General features: G+C 54.9%; 1 long non-coding RNA gene across 3 annotated transcripts in view; it reads left to right on the plus strand.

Annotated features, from left to right (window-relative positions):
* The window catches only part of LOC118173903, a 33,896-nt gene that overhangs the window by 5,102 nt on the left and 2,656 nt on the right, over positions 1-26,138 (plus strand). For all 3 annotated transcript variants that reach the window (XR_004754435.1, XR_004754434.1, XR_004754436.1), the window contains one exon: positions 203-470. This is a non-coding gene — a long non-coding RNA (uncharacterized LOC118173903). The remainder of the gene's footprint in view (positions 1-202; positions 471-26,138) is intronic.

A 26,138-nucleotide genomic window follows, 5' to 3' on the forward strand; every position in this document is an offset into this window, starting at 1 on the left:
GGATGCATCTTTCCCTGCACCAGCTCCTGGGAAGAGAACTCCCAACCCCTAAGTGATCATGCAGGTCACCTACAGAGCTGCTTTCTGCTCTCATGTGTCATTGAGAAGGGAATGTGGTGGCATCTTGTGACGGAAAGAACAGGAATTTGAGATCACATTTCCCAAGTGATCTGGCCTCATGTTTGTTGTCATTTGCATTCAGGTCAATGGGCTGAAAAAAAAAACAACTTGAGGACACCGAGAGAAATGCCTCCTGCTGCTTCACATCCAGGCACTGCAGGGCTCGTCCAGCCACCACCAGCACCTCCACTGCCAGGGAGCTCCAGCACCCCTCTGCCTCCACCAGGAGTGGCCCTTCAACTGGCTTCGGATTCAGGGCAGCCTCCGCACCTCGGGTGCGTCCCTGGGGATTGTCCCCACAGCAGGTTCGTGAGCCAGCAGTACAGCTGCAGAGACCGAACTGGACCAAGGTAAGACCTGCCTGTAAAGGCTGCCTTGCACCTTTCACTCAAGCAGACTCCTCCTTCCTTGTGTCTCACATCACCCTTTTTGAGGCTTTTCATGGCACTGCTTCCTACAGTTCATAGAAAAGTCTGTTTTCTGTACGGGAGGTGATCTCATCGCAACTTCTGAGTGCAGAGAGGGTGAGGCAGAGCAGCACAGGGAGCAGAAATCCTTGGTGGCTCTGGGGGTTGCATGTGGGCCAGATGCCCTTTGCAGCATGACGTGCCCCTTTCCACATGTCAAGAGGAGAGGTGCAGACTGTTCCTTAGCCTGTAGCCACTGATGAATGCACTCTGGTATTTAATGAGGTTTACGTTACTGGTGTTAACTGGAGGTTTTCAGCCCTCTGTCCTGCAGAAAGTGTTCTGAGGTGGTTTTGTGATAGCACACCGATCAATAATCCCAGTTGTGTGAATATGGAAGCAGCAGGTAACCACACTGCTTGATAAAAGTACATGACATGGTACTGGTAAAGAGAGCCCAGCATTCTGTTGTGTGGTTCTGGGCTGTCTCTTGCTAGGACTCCACCAGCTCCTTGTCGGGATTTGGAGCCCCTGCCTGGAGGGAGGCTGGGCTAGCTCTGTACCTGCAGCAAGGTGTCCACCTCCGGTCTCCAGGCCCTGCAGTTTGCAGCCTGCTGGTTTGTGCTTTCCTCTGCCACCTTTGAAGGCTCTGGTGGGCTCAAAGGTCTTCATCACTGACCTGAGGTGTGTCACCTGTGAGAGCTGGCTTAATAAGCTCAGTGCTTAGTAAGACCTTGAGAAGGTTTTGGAAGCCCTTCAAGACAGCAAGGTCCTCTCCAGCCATGAGGGGCCTCTTGGCTCTGTGCCCACATCTCAGTGTGACTCACAAGCAGCTTGTGAGGCAGAGCAGGAGTCAGCTGTAAGCAGTGTTCATGGTGGTGGCAGAGGGCAGGCTGTGCAGTGATGAACTCCATGGCAGGACCAACAGTGGGCGAAGAGAGCAGTCAGCCTTCCTCAGGAGTGTGTGCAGTAGCTGGAGATGATCCAGGCTGCACTAGCTGGGCTTACTGGCCAGAAAATAGGTGAGAAGTGAGGTCCTTGCACTGCTTTGAGCTAGAGCTGACTGAGTAATGTCCCCTGTCCACCAGGAGCCTCCCCTGGGTCTTTGCTATTTCCCTGCCTTTGTGCATGGGGAAGAACAGCAGGACACGGGCAGCTGCACAAGCACACTGCCTGGGCAGAGGGACCCTGCTGTGCCTCTGCCCTCTGCTCCTCCTGGAGCTCCAGCCTTGTCCTTTGCAGGGAGCTTGTCCCCGTCCTCACCACAGGGTTTGTAGCTGTGTTACATCCCGATGCTTCAGGCAGGCCCTGAGCCCCTGCAATAGAGGGGATGCATAAATATGAGGGCTGGAAGGTGGTGAGCAGAGACATCTCCTTCACAAGGTGGAAGTGGGGAAGAGGCTCCTGCCTCTGAGCTTTCCTTCTGCCTTAAAACGACCTCGGTCATGGGAAGGGGAGCTGCATGTTCCTCAGATCTGTTCTTCCCCAGACACAGATGCTGACATCCACAGGCCAGGCCTCAGCAGAGCACAGGCTGCCTTGCAGTGGCCACCAGGTGGTGCTTGCAGTCTGGATGCAGCCCTTTTCCTAGTGCTCGCTCCCATGAATTCCTGGTTTCCTCAGCACATCTCAGCCTCTGTGGGCAGGTGATGTTTGCTCTGATCTCCAGGAACTTGTAATATCAGAACTGGAGCACACAAACGTGCTGCAAGGCCGTGGCACATCATCTCAGCTGTTTTGCTCCACATGCACAGGCAGGAGTAGGATGAGGGAAGGGCCGGGGAAGCTTCTGGGAGCAGCAGGGAGCTCCTTGTGCCACCTGGGCTTTGCTGGGGCTGTGTGTAGGGTTGTGTTTAGTCTCTTAAATGGCTGTAGCATCACCTGGGGACAGTTTTCTACTCTATCTGCACAGTAACACCAAAGGCATTACACATCCTATTCACGTTTAGCCTTTTTAGCATCGATGCAAGTGGATGCTTAGCTTCCAGGTTACTCTGGTATTCTGGAGTTCACAGTGATAGGGAAGGACCTGGAAAATCCCAGGCAGAAACAACATCTGCCTGTGTTTCTGGAAGCATCTGTGCTTTATCTTTCCTCTGCTGTCCAGTGCCTCATCCCTTACCCAGCCTGGCTGTAGCTGGGTCTGTAAGCAGTTATGGAATCCTGCAGGGCTGGCTGTTTATGGGGTTAACTGCCTGTGCAGCAGGGGCATCTCTGGAATGCTGATCTCAGGGTCTGCTTAACAGTCTCCATGAGCTCCCATTGCTCTGGGTACCTGTTAAGGACCCTGTTAGCTTCTGAGCACAGCGTAAATTAATTGGGCCCAGAGTTAGCCACAGGCCCTGCACCACTTCTGCTCTGCTGAGCAACTGGAAGCCGGGGGTGACATAGGAAATTAATGAGGTGGCTTGTGTCCCCCACACTGGGAGCCGTGCCAGGCCCCTCAATACAGCACACCAGGGTCTGTCAACATTGCTGTTGCTCTCAGCCCTCGGGCTGTTAAGCAGGAGCTGTGGTACAAGCTGGGAGAAGGTCTGCACATCCTCCTGAAGGGAAAATCCTTATTGCTTTAGGTCTGTACCCTGTCATTTATTCTCGTAATTAATGGGGCTGCCTCACTTGGACCCTTGCCCTTTCTTCAGCTGGGATGGGTCATTTGCATCTCTAATCTGCCTTAGTTTCCCTTTCTCCTAATTACCCAGAACAAGCACAATTAGCTAGCCTAGCCAAAAAGGGAATAGAGAAAAAGCCCTGTTAAAAGGACCACAGGTGAAGCGTAGGGATGAGATGCCCTCCAAAACTGAGGGAGCTCCTGTCTGCGGGAACAGAATTTGGGACTCTGCATGGTCAGGGCAGAGCAGTGGCTGGGGTCACCCCGCATCTTGCTGCTGCCAGGAGCTTGTACCTATTTTTTTCAGAGGACATTAGAGCATTCTGGCCTAAATATGCTGTCATGCCTTCAGAAACAGACCTGGCAATGCTGACACTGATAAGTTTCCAGCCCAGTTATCAGGACGGCTGTGGATGCCCTCCCTGCCTGGCTGCACGCAGGATGTCTGAGCAGGTGAAGCTGTAGTCAGCACACCCTGGTGCTGCCAGGGGCTGATTTTGGTGCATGCTGCCCAGCTACACCCGGCCTTTGCCTCCTAAAGCATCTTTCCCACCTTTTCCACCCCTTGGCAGGAGGTGGGACCAGCTGGATCTCCTGCAATGCCCAGGCTGTGTTAGTGCCCAGAAGACTGGCACACTTGCAGGCTAGCCACAGTGGTGTCGTCCTCTCCCCATTCCTGATATTCTAGGGCTGAGAGCCTGGGGAGCAGAAAAGTGTTCAGCAGTCATCTCCCCTCATGCTGGGTGTGACAGGGTTGTAATGGGAGCAGATGGTCTCCTTGGAAGTTTTCTCAGGAGAAGAGTAGCAGGTGGGACCAGTAGGGCTGAGCATCCCCTGCAGATGTCCTGGAACAGTTTCAGGGAGCAGTGGCGAATTCTGGTGATCCTCTGCTGCAAAACTGCCACAGGAACGGGGCTGGCCTGCCTGATTCTGGAGGTGCAATGGCACGTGTGCTCAGTGTCTGCTTTGTAGTTCCAGAAGCAGTTTGTTGCTTTGCCCCAGGGCCAGCCCTGACTACTCTGGCTGCTGATGGCCCAGCACCTGCCTGTGTGATGCCACCAGCCGTAGAGAGAGCAAGACTTTGCTGTAAGGCCACTTGATGCTGCCTCTCCATCAGCAGCAACTTGTTCTGTTGCTCTTTGTCCCCATACTTCAGTCACAGCAGCTGCTCGTACATCCATTTCGTGTTTCCCCTCTTCTTTTGGTTTATAAGTTGCGAATTGCTTTTCTGAATGTCCTATTTATTTTTTTTTAATTTAAATTAAGCTTTGTAGTTTGAGTCTGTAGGACTTGGAAGCCTGGCAAACAGTTGCCTACTAGGTCAGAAGTGACCAGGAGGAAGGACAACACAGGTGTTTCCTGACGACCTGTACTCTGATGTACAGGTCTTTAGGACAGGTAGGGCGGCACCCTGTGTTACTGCAGCTGAGTAGGGGGGTGCTTGTCCTGGTGGTGACATGATTTAAGTTTTAAACTTTAAAAATCTGTTAGCAATTCAGGTCACAGTGCAGATCTGCTTTTGGACACCAGGTGGCACATGGATCTCTTGCTTTCAATGGAGGCTTTGTCCCCCTGCTGCAGCATGGTGTTTACAAACCTGATTCAGAGACTTAAGGCAAATTTCCACTCCTGGATGTGGATTTTTAGGGGGAGCAGAGCCCTGGCTGTGCTCCATATGAGAGGTCTGGTGGTGCTGTAGCACCCTGAGGCACCTGCAGAGCCTGTCAGAGGCAGGTTTCTCGCTCTGCTGTCACCAGGCCACACATGAGCAGAATCTGCTCACCGAAGCACACAGGTGTCCCTCCTGGGTCACTTCTGTGCTGGCCCCTCACACCCTGGCAGGCATCTGCGGCCAGCTTGGCCACCGGAGCGTGGTGCTCTGCCTCAGGTGCGGCAGAGCAGCCCTGTTACCCAGAGGTTCCTTCCACACTGGCACTTTTTCATACTTCATGATTTTTATTTTTATTTTTTTTTACACCCTCCAGCCACGGGGAGCTGTGCTTGTCCGGGCTGCACTGGTAACACAGCATGGGCTGCAGGTTCAGTCTCAGGTTGGCTGCTCCAAATATTGCATTCAAGCACACACAGTCACTTTCTGTATTAGGCTGTTTTCTGAGCTAAAAAAACTGTGGGGAAAATTCCTTCCATGTTTATTTTCTGCTAGGCGTAACACAGAGAGGCAGGAAGCAGTGATACTGAAAGATCCAGAGCTTTGCTAGAAATCAGAGGCTCGTTAGCTCCAAGGCCAGATCCACAAAGGTATTCAGCTCCTAAAGCATGGAAAAGTAATGTCCCATTACAATTGGAGTGACTTTAAACACCCAGCAAGGGGGACAAGGCCATGAATACCTGCTGTATATACCAAATCCAACTTTGTTTTGAGAACGAAACTGTTTCTCTCTGAAAATGCTGCCCAGCACTTTTGAGCAAAATGGCTTTTTAACCAGAGGCTTTTTTGAGGCCAGCTGGTGTGTCCAGGTGCTTACAGATGCAGTAAAGCTTCCCCACACCCTCTTCATACATCCTCAGATTTGCAGGACAGTGGGAGGCTTTGCTTCCCCTGCTCAGAAGTGCCTTACTGCAGGTAGCCAGGGCATGATGTCTGCTCTAACCAAAACCCCCCTTCCTTCTCCCTTTTCAGCCCAGACCTCTGTATCTAGTGAAGCAGAGGCCTTCAAGATCCCGAAGCTGTTGCTTCTGTCTTCTAGCAGATGTGCATTTTGTGCTGCTGTTGCCTGAAAAGTAGCACTGAACAGGAATAGAAATTTTTTTCCTCCTCTCTTGCTTAGAAACATTCTTGGACAAAATGGAAATCCCCCTCCCCAGGCCTGTGAGTTAGTAAGTTCTGGTTCAAAACTGTCCACTGAGGAGGGTGAGTGGGGGGGAACTCACCAGGCATCCTTACAACATCACAGAGTAATGCAGATTCACCCTGGACTTACCTGGGCTTCCTTCCTGGTGTTTAACCAACCTTGTGAAAATAATCCAGTTTATATTGTCAGGATTTCCCTTGTTGGAACTGGTGGCTATTCTCTCTTAAAAAAAATTCCCTGCTCTTGTTTCCTATTTTCTCCTGGCATGATGCTGGATAATACGTGGGATGGTTTCACACTGAGGGCTAGCTAAGCTCCACCACCCCACTCTCAATCTCCCTCCTCAAAGCAATAGGGGAAGAAAACAGGATGGGGGCTGGGGGGAAGCAAGAATAAGGTTGGGATAAGGGCAGGGACATTCCTCACCAGTTACCACGCAAAGCAGACTCAGCATAGTGACAAACTAAAAACACCCTCCCTCCATTCACCCTCCACTCCCTCCTTCCCCCCAAATGGTGCAGGGGAACAGCAACCGGGGGCTGCGGTCAGTCCGTGACCCTTCATCTCCACCATTCCCTCACGGTCCCTCTCTGCCCCTGCTCCACACGGGGTCCCTCCCACGGGATGCCGTCCTTCTGAACTGAGCCTGCGGGGGCTGCCCACAGGCTGCAGCTCTTCAAGAACTGCTCCAGATATGGGTCCGTACCACAGGGTCCATCCCCCAGGAGCAAACTGCTCCAGCCCGGGTCCCCCATGGGTGGCAGATCCCCCCAGCCCCCCTGCTCCTGCGTGGGCTCCTCTCCATGGGCTGCAGCTCCAGCCTGGGGCCTGCTCCTTCGGGGGCTCTCCATGGGCCGCAGCCTCCTCCAGGCCACATCCCCCTGCTCCACCGGGGGCTCCTCCACGGGCTGCAGCGTGGAGATCTGCTCCATGTGGGACCCATGGGTGCAGGGGGACAGCCTGCTCCACCAGGGGCCTCTCCACAGGCTGCAGGGGAACTGCTGCTGCATGCCTGGAGCACCTCCTGCCTCACTCATCTTAGGGTCTACAGGGCTGCTTCTCTCTCCTTTCTCACCTCTCTCTCCCAGCTGTTTTCAGTTTTCCCTTTTTCCGTTCTGCTCTCCCCAAGGCCCAGCCAGTGCTGCTCCCAGCTCAGCTCTGCCCAGCAGCAGGTCCCTTTGGCCTGGCTCTCATCTGACACGGGGGAGCTTCTGGGCTCTGCTCACAGTCACCCCTGCAGTCCCCACGCTACCAGAACCTTGCCACATGAGGCCAAAACATGCTAAGAGCATCACTGTACTGTGACAAGCTTTGGGGAACAGCGCTGTTGGAAAACTGAAATTTTGTTTCCTCAAAGGAGGCAGAACCTGTGTGGAGGGCTTTCTTAGGGTCCTGTCAGTGTTTCATCTCCACGGGATACGTGAGGTTCTAGATCCTTGTGTGATGTCATGGGAAAGGGTTTGGGGCCTGTACACTGAAACTGCAGTTCCCAGAAGCTGGAGTCACTTCTCATGGCAAGTACACCACCAGGAAGCACAGGTGCACAGAGTGCCGGCTGCGCTGGGAGGTACGTGTACAATACCACCGCCTCCCACCTGCGTGTCCCAGCTCAGAAGCTTTCTGTAACACAGCCTTTTATTTTAGCAGCTGATATTTTTGTCTTGTGCCAGGCATTGGTGTGGTCTGTACACCTGGGACTGACCTTTCCTTACGCTCCCTGTCCCGTTACAGCAGCACCCACGGGGCACCCGCTGCCCTCCAGGTGCTGGTCCAGCAGCAGCACACGTCCTGGTGCTGTGCTTTGCCGGCTGCCTTGCGTTGTCTGTGCCTTGCTTTGCCAGGTGACGTGGCATTTCTGGCAGAGGACATGTAGAAAAGTGAGTGGGAATGAGATAGGGCTGTGCTGGGGGGTTCATCCTCAGGGTAAGGTGCGTCTGCTTTCCCTGCTGGTGCTGGCACCGCAGGGGATGTTCGCCTGCGGGAACGGGCTGGCAGCACCGGGTGCTGCAGGGCAGCTCTGGGGAACTGCTGCCACCATGGGAAGCACCTGGGGGTACTGGTGGGCTGCGTGCAGGTGTGGGGTGCTTACTGGGGGGCACTGGGGCCCAGACTGTGCCCATAGTACTCGTCGCACAGGGATGGCGGCACAGAGCCGTGGCTTGGTGGGTGAGAGGCAGCCGGGTGAGCCCCAGCTGAGTGCCAGGGGTGCTCTAGGGTTTTGTGGCTTCACAGGGGTCCAGGGGCTCCTCTGGCCTGGAAAACTGGGGGGTTTCTCTGGGGATACCTGTGGTCCCCTTGCTCTGAGTTGGTTTTCAGGCTCTGTGCAGTACCGCTTTCATGCGCCAGATGCGCGCAGTTGAGCCACATTGGCTCGGAGCCTGGAAGTGAGGTCAGGGGATGGGGATTGGGAGAAGGAATCAGCTGGTTGCTGACGGGGCTGTGATGCTGCCCAGCATCATCCCCAGCATCCTCCTCTGCATCCCCCCGTTCCCCCCCCCCCGTGACCTCCTTTTCCAGACAAAGAGAGGAAAAGCCGCTGCGCACGCAGCATCCCCCGCTGCACCCTCCCTGCGCCCGGCCTCTTGCAAGGAGCCTTTGTCCTGCCAGACAGCCTGGCTGGGAGATTTCTGTCTCCTTTCTGCCTGTGACAAGGCTGTGATTGGGAAGAGGGGGGGGGGTCCCCATCTGCTGCTGGGGAGCACGGGGGGGTCGCAGGGAATCTCCTGCCCTGGCACACAAAGGCAGCATCCTCCAGAGCAGGAGCAGGGACCTGCAGGGTGTTTTTTTTTGTGCTGATAAATAAAATGCATCCCTGGGGAGCGTTATGTAAGCCCTTCTCTCAATCCCTTTGCTCTCCATTGCAGGGCTCCCAGTGCTTTCCAGTACACCCTGCTCCAGCCCAGTGCTCTGAGCCCATGGCTGCTGTGCTGGTGGGGTGCTCCCCTTTTCCAGCTGCTCCCCTTTTCCAGCTGCCCCCCATGTCCTCCCCAGCTGCTGGTATGGGTCCAGGAGCCAGTGTACCCCAGTTCTCATCTCCCAGCATCGCTCCTGCCCTGTGGCACCGTCCCACCAGGCTGGGGTTCACCCTGACACGTTGCCCACTCCTGTACTGAGTCACCCTGGGTGTGCTGGGAATGCCCCGGTGGTTAGTAGCCACAAAACTATGTTTTGCAGTTACTCATACCCCCGTTGCTCACAGGGCGAGATGTTCTGGAACTTTATCTTTCGATGCCCCTTCCTGGGCAGAAATGCCTGTGCTGTGCACCAATGCTGCTGCCCCTCCTGCCCTTTTTGGCCAGCTCTGACCTGTGGAGCTCTCTGCTGTGCCGGAGCCAGGTTCGCTTGTCCCCGTGTGTGCTGGGGATATGTCTGCAATGCCTGCAGCGTGGCTGTGAGGTCAGGTCTGGGTGTCCCGTCTGGGTGTCCCGTCTGGATGTCCTGCAGCAGGAGCATTGCTGCAGAGCTCTGGCTGAAGCTCAGCCTGGCCATGATCACCCAAAAGGGACCGTCCCCTCCCTAAAAAGGCTCTGGGTGGCTCTTTGAGTTTGTCACATAGCCAGAGTGACTTTGTGTGCAGCATTGTGATGTGAGAGCACCAGTGCTCCCAGAACCAGTGTTGGCCAGGCTGGATGTGTGTGGTTATGGTGCCAAAATATATTCTGCGCCCCCTGCTCCTGGGTGAATATTTTTTTGTTATAATTTTACCTGCAGATACCTACATGAGTGCTTTACCTGTCTTTTTCTCTCTAATGTTTTTAAATCCTTGCTTTGCTTTCTCATTCTCCTTGGTGTTTGCTCCAATTGTCACAGAGGACGTAGGATGCTGAATCTTCTTGTGACTTTCCTCTCCTAGCTGAATGATGCCTTCTGGTCCTTTTTGAACTGACCCTGAAAAAGAAAACTTCCTATAAGGCTCATGTGAGAATTTAAGCTTCAGATCCAGCTAGATTTGTCCCTAGGCTGATTTATTCCTGGCTTGAAAGCTGGAGGATCAGGAAACGGCTTGCAAGGTGTCCTTAGGCTGGTTTTGCATGTTCCCTTTGGCTCCTAGACCTTGCTGAGGGGCAGCACCCGGTCACCTCGGTTCAGTGTCATCTTCAGCCCCTTCTGCTGCCCCAGGGCCTGGGTGCATTCCCACGAGGGGTAACACACGGGACAGACCCTGCACTGAAGCTTTCCTGCTGCGGTATTTAACAAGGGTGAAACTTAGTGCTTTTCTCACACCTGGAAAAAACACATAAGTTTGTAGGGTGGCCTCTTTAGCTGTTGGGATTTGTTTATGTGAAAGGTGCCTGGTCTTTAAGCCTTTCCCTAAGGATTGTGAATGTAACACAGTGAGGAAAAACAGAATGTAAAAGGGGTGCAGGGGAGAGGCAAGCAGGTAAGCTTGGGAGGAGCCCAGGATGCTAATGAGGTGTTTGGGGTGAATCTTTTGGCTGTGATGAGAGGTGATATGACACACTGAAGGCTGGCTGGGGTCTGTTTTCTGGCTGGAGCATCGTTCCCCCCCCCGGGCCATCCAGCAGCAGAGGGTGCTCGTGCACTGCTGTGCAACTCCATCCTCTCCCTCAGCCATTTTAGACAGTGTTTTTCTTCCCTGCAGTCTCCATTTTATGTTTCTGACGCAGAAAATAAAAAACAGGTTTGGGAGAGGGGGGGGGGTGAGGCCTGCCAGGGCAGAGCTCGGTGGGGGGGGGCTGGCTCGCTTTGGGGCTGCATCTGGGGGCATGGTGAAGGGGTCCCCAGTGCGACAGCCCCCACCTTGGGGTCTGCAGAGCTGAGCTGCTGCTCAGCCTGTCCCCTTCCCCCTGCCAGCCCCAAGCCCTCCCCGTGCTGTGGCAGGGTGCTTTTCCACCCCCCCATATCTCTGGTTTGGGCTGGGCAGGTCCCCACCAGCTGTGGGGGAGCTGGGGGCAGCAGCTGAGGCTTCTCTGCAGAGCCTTGTCCAGGCTCCCCGGCAAGTGGCCCTTTCCTGTTTTCGTTGTTCAGGATGCTGAGCTCTATTTTTTCCCTTCCTGCCCGCGCATGTTGGGGTAGGATGTTGCCCCAGGTTTGTTACCAACAAATCCCGGCACGTCACCTTTCCCAGCTGTGTGGAGAGCCCCAGGAGAGCTGCCAGCATGTGATATTTGAGTAATTGTTGTGGATGTCTCTGTTTGTAGTATTGGTTCTTATCTTACTCATCGCTTCATCCTTCGTGCTGTGCCGTGGAGTGCTTTGGGGGGGCGGGGGGGGAGGTGAGCAGGCATTTCCCAATCCATGATACAAAGCAAGCCAGCAAACCAAGCTACTGGAGCCCTTTCCAACAGTGACCTTTGCTGGAGCAAGGATGCTGCAGGCTCAGGGACGGACTCGCACGCCCTGCAGCCCAGGGTCTGCTCTGCTCGCTGGGAGCTGCCTGTTCGCAGGCTCTCGTGGGGCAGCAAGCACAGCACGTCTTCCCCTTCTGTGGCTGGCAGGGGAGTTTAGTGAATATCAGTACAACTTCTGTTTGGGTTTTGTGTGTTTTTTTCTTTTTTCTCAGTTGAAGGGTTTGATTCCCTTTGTGGTATCTGTTATTCCAGTACCTGAGACCCAGGGAGTAAGGTCCTCACCCTCAGCAATCTGTGTGCAGAGATTGTACCTGGTTTAAACAGCTAACTTCAAACTAGCTGATGCTGCCAGCTCCAAAACCTGCCTGCGGTGTGGATTAAACACCTCACAGCTTGGTCCAAGCCCATCTGGAACCTTGGACAGGAATCCCTGGGAAGGTGCCTTGTTTGAACACAGCTGGGATGCGTCTGCACAGGCAGCTGCTCTATCAGTGACAAAGGTTGGGGATGTCCGCAGCGCTGCGCCGTCACACCTCGTTTCCTTCCCTATAAATGTGTTCATTCCTCAGCGGTGAGTCCTAGGTGCTCTTGGTCCTACTCCCAGTTTATCCACAAGTTCTTGCATCCCCAGTGATTACCCTTTTGTTGCTCTGCTAGAAAAGTGATTTTGCAGCTTAATGGAGCTTTTTGTTCTGCTTTTACCCGACTGCTCTTTGTGCTTTTTTTTTTCCTTCCCACAGCCTTGCACAAAGATGCTTCTCAGGAAGATGATAAACATCCTAAGAGCCGCCGTGGTTTCTGGAGACAGTTGCATCAGTGTCTTTTCCTTTAAATATCCTAAGCCAAAGCGCCCTTTGCTTGTGATCTTGTGCGTGCCCACACAGCTGAAAATAGGTCAGCAGCTCTGTGCCCGGGGTGCCTCCACGGGAGGAGGCAGAAGCAGGAGCACAGCCACAGGCCGGCTCTGAGGAGGGGTGCTCGTCCCTCCAGCCCTGGCACCCTGGCTCCTGTGGCCACCCTGGGCTGTGCCTGGTGTTTTGGGGCACCCCAGCAGCAGGGGTCAGGGGTGCAGGATGAGGTCTGAGCCCACTCCGTTCCCCCATGCAGGCGGATGTTGGTTGGGATGCTGGTGTTCCTGGGGCAGAGCCTGACATGTAGGAGTGGGGAACAAGCAGCAGCAAGGTCTAGGGACCTGGTGATTTTGGGCATCCCTTAGTAATTCTGGCACCAAGCCTGAAAACCTGTCCCTGACATGCTCCCACTTCTAGCTGGGATGTGGCTGCACAAATCCTTTGCCATGGTGTCTCACACCGAGCTCTGATGTGCGGGTGGATATTGTCACTTCGACCTGAAGTCTCCACTTTAATTTAATATCTTCAGGTTACTGTGCTCTGTGTGGGGCTGTCAAGGCCGTGTCCCTGTCTGAGCACCGGGGAGAGGCTCTGGCCTTTCCCTACCCCTTTATAAGGCTGTTTGTGGCATGGGGCAGCCAGAGCTTTGTTACTTGGTTCTGCTCGGCTATGGCACGAGGAGAGGCTGGGGGTTACCAAGGGCTGTTCTCATGCAGCACCCCACAACTTACCTGAGGCAGAAAAAGAAAGACCAGGAGGGTGGAGAGGAGAAGGAACTTTGGAAAAAAGGCGAGGAGCTGCATGTCTTGACTTCGTGCAGACCCCATGCAAATGTGACCGGGTCAGAAACTGCTTCACTCTGGCAGTCAGCAGGCAATCATGCCCCAGAATTGGCTTATGCTCCCCTCTGGGTCCTGGCAGTCGTGTTCTGGGTCTCCCCTCATCTCCTAGGAAAAGATCAAGGCTGCAGCCCTGGGGCTGGATGAGGCAGGGCTGAATAACAACACGGTGCAGGTGAGCGCACACTGGGCAGGAGATGGGGCAATAATTTCTTGACTTCTGCATTGCAATTTGGGAACACGGGTGACCTCGTTTACTGCAGAGCTTTCCTAAGTTTCCGTGCCCTCTCTTTCTTGCACAGGGGAGGCAGGGGAGCTCCCCATGTCACCTGGACCTCTCCCTGGGTTGCGTGTGCTGGGTGCCGGTCCAGGCAGCTCTGTCCCACTGACTGGTCTGTGCGACCCCATCGAGCGGCTGCTGCAGCCGCGTGTGCTGGTGAAGCTTGCAACAATGCAGGCTCCATGCACCGACTGGGGAGAGCAGCCTGGGGGTATGGTGACTGTTCTTATAGTCAGACAAATTGATCACATCAGCATCCTCCCCTAACATGAAACTTGCATGTTTCACTGTCTTGTTCCCTGTGTGATGTCCCACTGCACCTCCCGGCTCAGTCTCCTTGCAGCAACTCTGCCTGGTGGTGCACAAAGCTGGCGAGGCAGGCTGACCTGCGTGCAGGTTTATTCTGGGCGTCTGTTGCTAATGGCAGTAAAAGTTCTTTAGGAGAGGGGAACAATAAAAAGAAAGAAAAGGGAACACCTGCCCAGCGGCCACCTGGGAAGAGAAAATGCTCTGGTCTCTGCCATGCAGCAGGGAGTCCCCCAGACACTTTCCCTGCGGTAACTTTTGGCCTTTTCAGGTCTTTTTCAGCCTCCCCATTGTCACTCATTAGGGTAATAGTGTTGATTGGAGCATGCTTTGATCAGTGGCTGATGTTTGCAGCGCTAATTGCCCATTAAGCTTTGTATTGTGCTTCGGGGGGGGGGTGGGGGCTGCAGGGCTCTAAGGGACCGGGGTCGCAGGGGTGGGAACGTGAGGAGCTTTGCACTACAGAGGCGCGGTGTGGGTTCAGGACGAGGGGCGGTGAGGGTTTGGGAGCCCTTACACGCTCTCAAGGTAAATAAAAGATCCTGGAAGGACTCTTCCCCTCCTGGTCTTTTTGCTACACACCCCGTCTTTCAGATGGGGACTTTGTTTCTGTGGTCTCCTTTGCTTCATCTTGCTTCGTGACTTGCCTTTTAGCAGCCAGTGATGAATTTAAACGCTGTGCTTAATTTGTTGTCTATTAACATTTTTAGCCTGCTTAGACAGGAGTAAATCTCTTTGGTCTACTTAATCAGTACCAAATTCATTGCCTTAGTTCCCAAGTAGGCTGACTCTGCATGCAGATGGGGAGCTATCACCTCACCTGAGAGTGAGGAGAGTCTAGATGAGCAAACTTTGGTCTTGATGCATTTTTAAGATCCAAGCTGCATCAAAGGTCTTTATATCGTTTTTTTAATTTTATTTTTTTGGGGGAGAGAGGGGGGAACTGCTCTTCCTACTCTTGTTCCTGGAGTACAAGCTTTTATAAAGTGTGTGAGTACCTAGGTTCGCCCGTCAGGATTTTGTTTTGTTTTGATTTTTTTTTGTTTGGTTGTTTTGTTTTTTAAGGCAAGAGAAAAATGAAGAATTAGGAGCTCTATATTTGTCTTCCCCAAACATCTTGAGAGGATCTCAGGCGTCCTATTCTTGAGGCAGAGCTTTGGGCTGTGCACATAGGAAAAATCCAATGTTTGAAATGCAAAAGAATCTGGTGTCCTGTCAAACTCCAGCAGGATAAGTCATGCTTTCCTGACGCATTTAATTCCAAAACTTTGGTTGTGCAATGCCAGTAGTTAAAATGAATCAGGATTTTTTTTTTTCCTTTCTTCAGTCCAAGAAGTCTTCATGTTGTCAGGTCCCAAAGCCTCCTTTATCAAAGCCACTAATTTTCCCTGGTCCAGGTACCCCTGCTTGCTGCTGGCTCGCAGGCAAGCACTCAGTGCAAGTTCCATGCCGAGGAGGATGGGCTTTCCAGGAGCCTAGAGTGGGACCTGAACTGAGAGTGCTGCAGCTTCTCTGAAACAGCAGAGTGGAAAATAAATCCGGCTTTGTTACTAATGCCAGAACCTTTATAAAGTTTGAAAAGTACAGGAAGGATTAAATACCTCAGAACTGCTTATTTCTTGTCTATTTTGTTTATGTTCTTGTGCTTCTCTTTAGTTATTTTTTTCTTATTTTTGTTGTTGTTTTTAACTCTTTTTGATCACAAATAGCATTCTGACCCTTCAGCTGCACTCGTGACTCTCTCCACGACAGACAGGAATTCTACTGTGGCTCAGCCTTTGCCCGTGCTCTCTGCCAGCATCTCCTCGCTGTGCCCAGCTGTACGTAACCCCATACCCGCCGTCTGGACGTGGTCTCCCTCCTCCTCCCCACGCTCGTGGCTGACCTTGTAAACCCCCTCCTGGCTGTGATACCGTGCGTTCCCCTGAGGCTGTTTCCTTTCCAGGGAGCTTGCCCAGGGATGATGTCTGAATGCAAAACTGCTCTGGAGACATCACCCAGCTGCTCAGAAAATCTTTCTGGTTGCTGTCACAAGTTGGGAAGCAGCACAAAGAACAAGCAGTTGTTTTTCAGTCATGTGGGAGCCACGAGTCCAAAAATCAGAGGGCTTTGCCTTGCGAGCTGCGTCAGAGCTGTGCCTACGCTGCCCCAGGGCCCTGGGGCTGCTCCCCTGAGACTGGGTCAGGCAGTGCCCGTCTCGGGCAGCATCCCTTCGTCTCTGTTTAACCACTGCCCCCTGCGTTATTCTCTTGCTGCTCTCTGTGCTGGTGGCCGTGTTGGACTCAGCTGGGGCCAGCAGGAGCTTGGTGTGGCTGAGGTCTGCGGGACCCCAGGCATCGCTTTAATGTTTCCTACATCTGATGTGTTGGGAGGAGCTGGCTGCCTTGTGCAGAACGATTTCAAGCTGCCCGTCCTAGTGCATGCCTTCTCCTGCTTCCCCTCTCACTGAGGCTTTATTTTGTGCTTGGCAGAGAGTGCAGCATCGCTCAGTGAGATACCAAGTGTGGCCGTGGTCAGGACCCCCCTGCCCAGCTGGGGCCATGAGGTCCCTGAGCAGTGACAGCCACGTCCCCTCCTCTGGGGCAGTCAGGGATAAGGGGCCATGGGCACAGGGACACTCACAGCACTTTCCAGCTTCACAGCACACACGCACAGTTGTGGTTCCCTGAGCACCAGCACAGCCCCTTTGCCCCCCAGTGCCTCTGCCTCCAGCACGCAGCCCTATACTCACGCTGGTCCCACAGGAGCTGGTTTGGGGGGCACACACCCTTCCCATCCCGCTGCTGGAAGTTAAAGCTCCAGCCCCATAGCTGGGGCCGAGCCCCTGCTGCCCCTGGAGACTGGCACCAGTCCCCCTTGCATGCGCCCGGGAACTGACACTGGGCCCCTGCAGCACACACACACGTGGGATGGGCTGTGAATGCACAGAGAAGGAGTTGAGAGAGGATTTATTAAGAACAGGGGGCAGACTGCAGTGAGTAGGCACAGGGCTCAGCCAGACAAGCACTGACTGGCCCCTTTTATTCCCATTTCTGCCTCCCCTTCCCCCTGTGGGTTTGCAGGGCTCCGTCCATGCCCATGCTGGTGGCTGGGGTTGGGATTGGGACTGCAGCTGCTCCAGGCAATGGCAAGGTGCTGGTGGAGGGTGGCTGCCACGTCCAATGCCTTCTTTTTGTTCCTTGGACTGCTCCAGCTGTGTGGAGCAGCGAAGGAAAGAAGGATCAATGAAATGAGCAGTGCTGGTGCCTGGAAGGAAGGAAGGATACCTCATGTTTTTTCCTGTGATGAAAAGCCGGTCGTGCTGAGTCAGTGTCCAGGGAGGAAGGAAAGCAGGAGCCAGCAGCAGGATGCAGCTTGCGGATGCAGCCTTCCTTCGGGCAGGATGAGCGCCCTGCGCAGTGCCTGCCGCTGAACACTGCGCTCTTTGTCTTACCTGCTGGTGTTCCCTGCTTCTGGTCCGTGCTCCTGCTGCCAGACCTCCTCCCAGCACACGGCCGGCGCAGCTCCATCCCTCCCTGACCCCGGGCGGCCGAGCCACCAGCTGGCACCTGCGTGGGCATCCCAGAGCCAGCAGTCCTTAAACAGCTTGGAGCAAACGTTTCCAAAGAACCCACCTTTTATTGCATTTTTAGAGGTTGGAGATGGTTGAAGCGTGGAGAGCTGCTAAAATACTGAGGAATAAATAAAAATAATAATAATAATAATAAAAAGAGGATGGAGCCTTGGTCTGGGCAGGGTGTAACTGAGCAAGGTGGGGGTGAGTTGCCTGACTCTGAGCGGGGGGTGAGCCCCACAGCTGGCAGTGGTGTTTTCAGGGGTACATCTGGAGTCCTGATGACAACTGTAGGGCAGAAACCATGCTCCTGGTTGAGGCAAGTATTTTAGGAATGCGCTTCTCTATTTTTGTCTTTTTTATTTCTGAGAACTCGAACAAAAGTGTAAACATGACAAAGGGATGGATTGTGAATGTGGAATATAGCATCCAGAGCTTTCCAGCTGACATAGAGAACAACAAATAAGTGGAAAAAAACAACAACACCCTTTTGCTTTTAAGAGTAAAGGTGTTTCAAAGTGTATGTGAGCTGTGGCAGAAGGGATTTAAAAGGCTCAGTTTGGTAGAGGGCGAGAGCAGAAGACAAACGAGCAGCAGGTAGAGGTAAATGCAGGCATCAGATGCAGCTGGGGGTTCGGGACAGGGGAAGTTTTAGCCTGGATGCAAAGCCCTGCTAACAAGGTGTGCAGGGAGCTACAAATGAGGAGTCCCAGGGCTGGAGGGCTGGGGATATCGTGAGTGGAATTGCTCCCTTCGCTGGGAGTCCTGACAGCAGCAACTTGAGGCATCACCTGCAGAGCTTTGACCACAGGTGCTGGGCGAGCCACGGCAACCCCATCTCCTGCGACGTGCAGAGCCTATTAAGGGACACAGCCTGTGCCCAACCTGAAGGCCCTCTTAATCTGACTAAATAATAAATCATCTAAATAAAGTGCAGCACTTTGCATGACGGGCTAAAAGCTGTGTGACAAAAGGTGCTGCCATTCCGTGCTGTAGCCCCGTGCTCCATCTCTTCCTCCCCTGTTTTTCTGGGAGGCCTGGTGGGGATTGGCACTAGGAGTGCTTCCCTCCCCTCTTTGCAAACAGTCACGCTGTTCTCGGCTCTGTTAATGCAGGCATCTGGCATCAGACTGCCCTTTTCCAGCCACACAAGTTTCAGATTTCCTTGCAAATGCATTTTAAAGGAAAAGAGGGGGGGAGAGGTCACAGGCAGTCGTTCGAGCTTTCCCAGAGCTGTTGCATGAAGCAGGGGGTCCCTGAAGCAGATGCAGCCCTCTGGGGTAGCAGTGCGGTGTTTGTGCTGGCCAGACAGAGTGGCCAGAGCCTTGGACTCCTCGCTCCTGTGGGTGTAGATCTAACCCTGCCACTTTGTAACGCATCCACCATTCCCTTCACCTTTTGCAAATTTACCTGTTAAATCAGGATGTTTGCAAATTGGAGGCTGGAAGCCCACTGACCAGCACTCGAGGTGAGGAGCTCTAAGTCCAGCCTGGAGGCACACAGGTGCCAAATGCCCCATCCAAATTTCATCAGCAGCTGTGACTCGTCTGAATTCTAAGGCCACGGCTTGCTCCAGAAAGTGAGCCTGGCTGTAGGTGCCCCGTGCTGTCCCCACAGCATGGCCTTCCTCACTCTGCTCCCTGCTACCAGAGGCGTTCTTTGCTTGCAACATCTGGACTCGATTAGTCCTTCTCCGTTGATTTCCTGTGTCTCCGGGTTTCCTGAGGCGCATCCCCTCCTCCTGGCCGTTTGCACTCACGCTCCACAAGCTCTCCTGTCCCTCCCTGCCTCCTGCAGCCAGGAGGGCCCGACCCAGGCCCCACGGGGAGGAGGCTGCACGCCTGTGCTGGCCTTGGAGCCGAGCGCGGGGCTTGGCATGCCACGGGCAGAGCAGCCGGCGCGCTGGGTGACCCCTGCCCCAGCAGCGTGCCCGGATCCCTGTGGGTTTTCCGCCCACTGCTTTCTTTGCTTGCGTGGCTGGGGCTTCCTGCTCCACCCTGAGGCCAGGCCCTTTCTGAGCCTCTGAGTTCTGTATGGAGCGGCACACGGCTCCAGGTTTCTCCTGGGTGCTGGTGGGCTTCGTTCCTGGCCCTCTGCTCCTGCACCAGAAGAGCTGCGTGGCCCTGGCTTCTGCCCTTGGGAGCGTTAGAGGAGGGGAGAGCAGCACGTCCGCTGCGGTGCCGCCCTGGGGAGCCCAGGCGCTGCCGCTCCGGGCTGCTTGAAGTCTGAAATTGGAGCTCGTTCAAGAGCAGAGGGAGATGGAAATGGTTAAAACACGCAAAGGCGCAAGTTAATGATTTCCATCCCCTCGCTGGTGTGTTTCAGCTTTCAGAAGGGGGTCTGGCCGGCAGCTGTGCCAGCAATCACATTTGTAGCTCAAAGTATTTTCATCCTGTGTCAGCTTTCATCCGTGGCCCCTTTGGATTCCCCTGACTCCTGCAGACGCCAGGGTTTCCACTCCTCCTGCTGCTGCTGGTCCCAGAGAATGTTTTCCCTCCCATACCCAGCAGTGGAGTTACATGATGGAGGGGGTGAAGAAGGCATTGCTTGCCCCCTGCTTTCCTCCTGTCCCATCCTTCCCCAGGCAGCAGGGAGGCTTTCTCCCAGGGTCCGAGTGACTCAGCAGCATTTGCAAACAGAACAAAAAGCTGCAGCTTCTGCGCCTCTGCGTGCAAGAGCACAGGGGAACAGCTCACGGCACAGCTCAGGGGTTTATGCGGGGAAGTCAATAAATATCTGTGGCTGCACTCAGCTCCAGATGCAGGAGCCCACACATTTATTGTGGATCCAGGTCTCACGTCGAAGGATGCTAAGCCCTGGCAACAGATGCATGGGAATGGGTTACTCCTGGAGCTGCAGTCTGAGTTTCCCCTTGAGGGTCAGTGTCTGCTCTTGCCCATACCACTTCTCCCAAAAGCAGAAGCTCTTTAGCATCTTCTGATTGTTAGGGCCCTCTTTGCCCGGTATCTGGAGAGCCTGTTGTGTTTCTGGATTAAGCTCAGCACTGCTTTTCTTACCCGCAGCAGGAAGGCATCTGGTGAGCTCTGCCAGCAGGAACATCACCGTGAGTGATTTTGGGTAGCACCTCACTAACTCCCAGCAACTTTTTCCTGATGCCTTTATTGCAAGCAGTGGTGGAAGCACAGAGGGGAGGATTTAACTTCTGAAATCAGTATGAGGGAGGCTTAGAAGTACATTGATACTCTGAAGGAGGAGAGGAGAAAGTGAAGCCCCAAGCTGAGGCAGGGACCCCAGTGAGCAGCGTCCCAGCAATCTTCCTCTGCTCTGTGTCTGGCTTGGGCTGAGTTCAGCCTGAAGTGTCCCCCCCCCGGCCCCTGTCCTGTTCTGTCCTGTCCTCGGAGACCCTCCGCAGCAACCTAGACCCTCTGCTCGGGTTCAGCATAAGCATAGGGAGCCAGAAAGCCCTGGCTGCACCAGATGCCAATGGACTGCTCTCTCTCAACCCCCCCCCCCCCACTTTGTGAGAGCCCCCAGGGATGAATTCGGGCTGCTTTGCTCTGGGAGGAGCAGCTCTGCCAGCTTTACATGGCAAAGCCACAGCCATCAGTGCTGGCCGTCCCGGGACACCCCCCTGGCCCTGGAGAGTTTTGGGGTGCGAGCCTGCGTGCCGGGGCAGCGCGGCAGCCTCCCCTCCAGCACCCCAAGGCCAGGGCTGACAGATAGTTTTCACACCCCAGCTTTTTCCCCCCAGCACAGCGGCTCCTGGTCCCCCAGTGCCGTGGATTTGGGGAGCTGGGTGCCTCTGCCCCGGCTGGGCGGGTGCTGCGCCGGCAGGTGGCACCCACCGCAGGCAGCCAGGCAGGCGCTCGCAGATGTTTAATGGGATTTTATGGCTCTGGGTTTCATCGGGAGCTGTTGTCCTGGAAACAGGAATCCGCAGAGCGCTCATGCATTCGGCATTAACCGCTTCGGTGCCTCGCTGGCGGCCAGGGAGGATGCGCGGGACTGGGGTCTGTGGCCTTTTAAAATCTGCTCCGGTGCTGGATGGGCAGAAGGCTGAGCCCCGGAGGGATGCAGGGGGCTCCGTCCCCTACCTGGGGGCCCTGGACCAGCACAGGTCTGCCTGGTCCCAGCAGGGTGCAGGTGCTGTGCCCACGCTTGTCCCAGCACCTCTCCTGCCTGATGGCTTACAGCAGCTCCTGTCCTGGTCTGGACCCATCTGCTGGGACAGGAGAGGGCACCGGAGCTTTGCTGCCACCGGGGTGGTGGCAGCACATGTGCCACCGCCACACGTGTGTCCCCACAGGGTGACATCCCCTGTTGCTGGGGAAGGAGAGCAGCTGAGGCTGGGCTAATCTCCTTAGTGGCCTGAGCACTGTCGGGGGAGAGAAAGGGAGATTAGAGGGCAGGGGACGCATTAACAGCCGGGGACTCCAATCGACGAGGACCAAGGAGGTAACGGAGCCGCCGTGGAGGGAGAGTGCCCAGGGAGATCAGCGGGGGAGCCTGAGGGGGCTCAGTCGGCAGCAAATAACCCAACAGCTGGGATCTCCAAGGGAGAGAAATGCTTTAGAAAACACGCCAAAAATCCTGGCTGAGCCGTGCCCCGCTTCTCCTTGGGGAGGAAGGTGTTGCCAGGCAGTCTGGGTCCTAATCCATCCCCGCCTGTCCTTCTCGCCCCCGCTGCTCCAGGAGCATGAAGGCACCAGTCAAAGAGCATGGGGGAGGGGGGTGGAGAGCAAAGCGGCTGGGGTCTGCCCCACACCTGCCAGACGTGGAGGAGCAGGAGGTGAAGTATTCGCTCTCTCTTTTCCCTGACACAAGGGCAAAAGGCACTATTTTCTGCCCCCAAACCAGGCGTGAGGCTCTTGTTCAGAAAGTCTGTCGAAGAATCCAGATGCTGGGGCCCATTCCCTGTTTCTGCCACATGGATTTCACGGGGTCCTGTGTTTTCTCTCCGGATGGCGATGACACTGGCGTGGCCGTGTCCCTGGGAGCTGCTGCAGATGGGGAGCAGGACGGGGCAGGGGCTGCCTGGTGCGGGGCATCTCGGGGCTGGTCCGGGAAGGAGAATCTGCACCTCCCATTAGTGCCTGGTGTTTGTTCCTACCAGCTGTCAAGGAAACCATGGCACGGTTCAGATACCCAGCTGGTATTGCTGCAGCTGCTGAGGCGTTACATCCTTTTAATCCATTTCCAAAATAGCTTCTCCACTCCTCTGTTAGTGCTGGCTTATGCAGCGCTCTGTACTGTGTGCTGGCGATGCCATCGTGGACTTTCCGGACATCGTGGCATCGTGGACTGTCCGGACTCCAGAGCTGTTCCTGTGGGCTGAGCAGGTAGAGTTGGGCATTTTACGTGTGGAAGTGTGGCCAAGCCACTATTGTATTTCTGCCAGAAATACTCTCAAAGAGGTAGAAGGAGTCAAGGTTGTATTGAGATGTGCAGAGGTTCACCCAGGTGTCAGAAGCTACAGGAGAAGATAGCGAGAAGGAGCTGGTGCCCTGCTAAGGGCAGAAGGGAAAGAGATCAAAGGGGTTGGGAAAGGGGAGAGAGCTTGGAAGCAGGTTCAGAAATGGCAGGGTTTGAGCAGAACAGTGTGAAAGAGGTGGTTATGGTGAGCACAGCTTGTGCACTGCTGAAAGTATGGGAGATTCTGGGCACAGGGCATGTGGTACACTCGGTGGGAAAGAAAGCAGAGAGGAACAGGACCCAGGAAAGCAGAAATGAGGACACACACGTGGTGCCGGATCTGTGCCACAGCCGTGGCTGCAAGCTGGTGGCCAGACAGAGGAGTGGGGGAGGGAGATCTCTAAGGCAAGTCTTTGGAAAATGAAAACCTGAATAGAGATGTAGGAGAGAAAGCTACAACTCTCCTGTCTCACATCCAGGAGGAGCATTGAGAGAAACCTGCAATTCTGTTTCAGCAGCCCACAGTAGCAGTGGGGTGCTTGCTCTTTTACTTGCAGCAAGGGGCAAGGATTTAGAGTTATGGGGTGCCCTGCAAGGTGGCAAGAAGGACGGAGACTGATGCGTCTCCTCTGGGGGTGGAAGGTCCCTTTGCACACCTGCACAAACAAGGGGCTGTTGCTCACTGCCTCCCACGTGCCAGGCACAGTGCTGCTGGGGAAGCCACCGACGCAGGGCAGCTCATGGCTCAGGCAGTCGTTGTGCTCCTGGGCAGGACAAGGATGGAAGGGGCAGGGGCATTGGTGGGACCTGCAGCTGTAAGAGAAGCCTCCAGGCTCCCTCAGAGCTGTGACACCAGGCTCCTCTGCTGCAGTAGCCAGGCTGCCGGGGCAGCAGAGCTCCCTTTGCACCTTGTCCATGGGGTAGAACTGGGGTGAGTCCCAGGCACTCTGTTTTACCAAGGGATGGCCTTCAGCCCAGTGGGGTTTTTCCCCTTTTTGGTTCTTTTCAAGGTGCTTAAGGACAAGTGCTTCAGGCTGCAGTACCCACACAGTCCCAAGCCAGTTTTGGCATTGCCATGGAGTACAACAGAGAGCTGCTGCATGGGGTGCAACGGAGCTCGCCCAGTGGGTCCCATCGTGCTGATGTGACCATCTCTCCATCACTGCATTGCCAAGCACCAGCAGTTATCCTCCCCACCACGCTCACCCACCCGGAGGTGGCTGCGAGGCGCGGGACTTGTCAGCGCCGATCTGACTCCTGCCTGCCCAGGCAGCTGCGGCTGCTCAGCCACCAGCAGCTTCATGCAAGTCCGTAAAGGAATGGGAAACGCTGGCGGGCCTCTCCTCTGCTCAGTGCCTTAAAGGGCTCATTGTGGGGTAGAGAGGTCAGCAAAAGGGGATCGCTGGAGCCAGCTCATCGCCTGCAGACCACGGCGGGTGCACGCACAATAGCTCAGTGTCCTCCGGTCCAGTGCTGCGATTGTCCCGCAGTCAGAGCTTCAGCCTGGTGATTCGGGGCTGGTTTGTGGTTGCAGTGACTCAACCCGGCTCCTTTCCTGTTGCCTTGACATCACGCATGGGCCATCTGCTCCCCGCCGCGCAGCAAAGTGAACACAACAAATCGATGGTGGATCCATCCCGCCCGCCCTGAGCTGTGGCCCAGCAGGAAGGAGGGCAAGGGCTTGGCTGGGCTGCGTGCAGGGGCCTCTTCTTCCTCAGAGGGGATGAAGCAGCAGTGCATGGAGCAGACAGGTGCCCCCGTTGCCTGATCAGTGCCGCTCACCCTGCACCGAGCTGGGGGCAGGCAGGCAGGGTGCTGCCTTCCCCGGAGGTGTGGTTGTGCCACGGCCAAGTGCCGTGTGCCCTGCGGTCAGGGCAGCCCTTTCCAAGTCCTCCTGAGTTTTGCCAGTTGCCTGCAGAGACACTGTAATCTTGAATCAAGTCAGCCCAAAAACGCAGCTTTGAGCTTGGCTTTCCAGCCTCCCAGTCCTTCAGCCCAGCCATAAATACTCAAGCAGCATTAATATTCAGTTTTCCTCTTGTCCTACTGATGATGAAGAGGCTTGAGGAGCCAGCTGATGAATCCCAGCTGGATTTCCAAAGGGATCTCTCACCAGCCTCCTAAAGAAGCTCCCATGGGGAGAGGTCATTCATAGCTGTTAGCCTGCTATTTATCAGGTTAAAAGGCAGGGAATTAAATACTTTGGGAAGACAGTGAATAGTAGGAATATTTCTAGTGTTTGAGTAGGAAAAAAAAGGACTTCACACAGATGCTCTGTGGCTTATACAGTATCAAAGGGGTTGTCTTGCTGCCTTTTCACCCTCTGATGGATGGTGATGCTCCAAGCTGACCATTGCCACTTGGAGCCTTTATGGGGTGTCTGTGACAATGTCAGCTGAGTGACCTGTGCTGGCTAAACCTCAGCAGCTCCATCTGAGATCTAGAAATCCCTGGGAAAGGAAGGAGAGGAAGGAAAAACAATCAGAGCATGGCACAGCAGTGGCTTTTTTTGGTTTTAACTGTGTCGTGTGACTGCATCTTGGATGCTGCCTGCAGTGCTGCTTCCCCTGCCTGAGGGGGGACGTAATGAGCTTGAAATGAGAGATACAGCAAGATCTAGGGAGACCTGGGGCAGCTTCACCCAGCAGAGGGACGTGAAGGACCTGCATGAAATCATTCACTGGAGATGTTTGTGTGTCTGCCACAGACCCTTTGAGGTGTGAATGAAGCTGGGAGGAGCAGGCTTAAATGCAAAGCTGTAATTTCACAGCACTCCTCCTTACAGGATGCTGGGGGTGCTTATGGGTTATGTGGCTTAAAAAAGCATCAGAGTACATTTATGGAAGAAAAGGGTGGGAGGATGTGAGAAAACTCACTGGTGGAGAAAGATGAGAGTGTTGGAGGGGGCGAGGGAGGATTTGGGACCTGCTAGGACAGGATGTGGGAGGGCTCGCTGGCATTGGGCTGGGGAGGGGAGGCTGTTGGGGAGGGGAGGCTGTGTGAAGGAAGCAGAGGGACGACGGAGACAAGAGGCCCATTGAATACAGGCTCCTGCCTTCTTTCTGATCTCATGCTGTGCTGTGGTCCAGCCGGCAGCTGCTGGGACATCTCTCACCCTACAGTCCTCTGCTGTAGCCCCGAGGGGATCGGCGCACAAAGCCCAGCAGCTGTGAATGCCCCCTGTGTTGTCTGCCCAGACCACGCGCTTGGTCCCCACTCAAGATGGGAGGGCAGTGCCCGGGCAGCCCAGCAGCAGCAGCAGCATCCCTCTGGGACAGCATCTGCACAGGGTGGGCTACAGCTGGCACCCACATCCAGCACCCAAAGGTGCCCACGCTGTGCAGAGGACATCTTGCTGGCAGATGTGGAAGGGAGGTGGCAAATATCAGGGCTCGGAGGCTGTCGGTCTGCCTGGTGAGCCTCTGCTGGTCTGGCTCCTGTCCCTCTGGCGTGGAGGAGGCTGCGCCAGCCCCTGAGCTGCTGCCCCTGCAGTGAGGGGAGCTCCAGGGCACGCGGCAGGAGGTGCTGGGCTCGCAATAGCTAGTTGGCGGAGACTCTGAAAGGCCTCTAAACCCTGTACAGGAACCTATTGCCTGCCCCCCTTCATGGTTTTGCATCACTCCCCTCGGAATTTCAGAGGTCTGCTCCAGAAGACTGCGTGACAAATTGCTCA

Source organism: Oxyura jamaicensis, chromosome 13 (genome assembly GCF_011077185.1).
Source record: "Oxyura jamaicensis isolate SHBP4307 breed ruddy duck chromosome 13, BPBGC_Ojam_1.0, whole genome shotgun sequence".
NCBI classification, from domain to species: Eukaryota; Metazoa; Chordata; class Aves; order Anseriformes; family Anatidae; genus Oxyura; species Oxyura jamaicensis.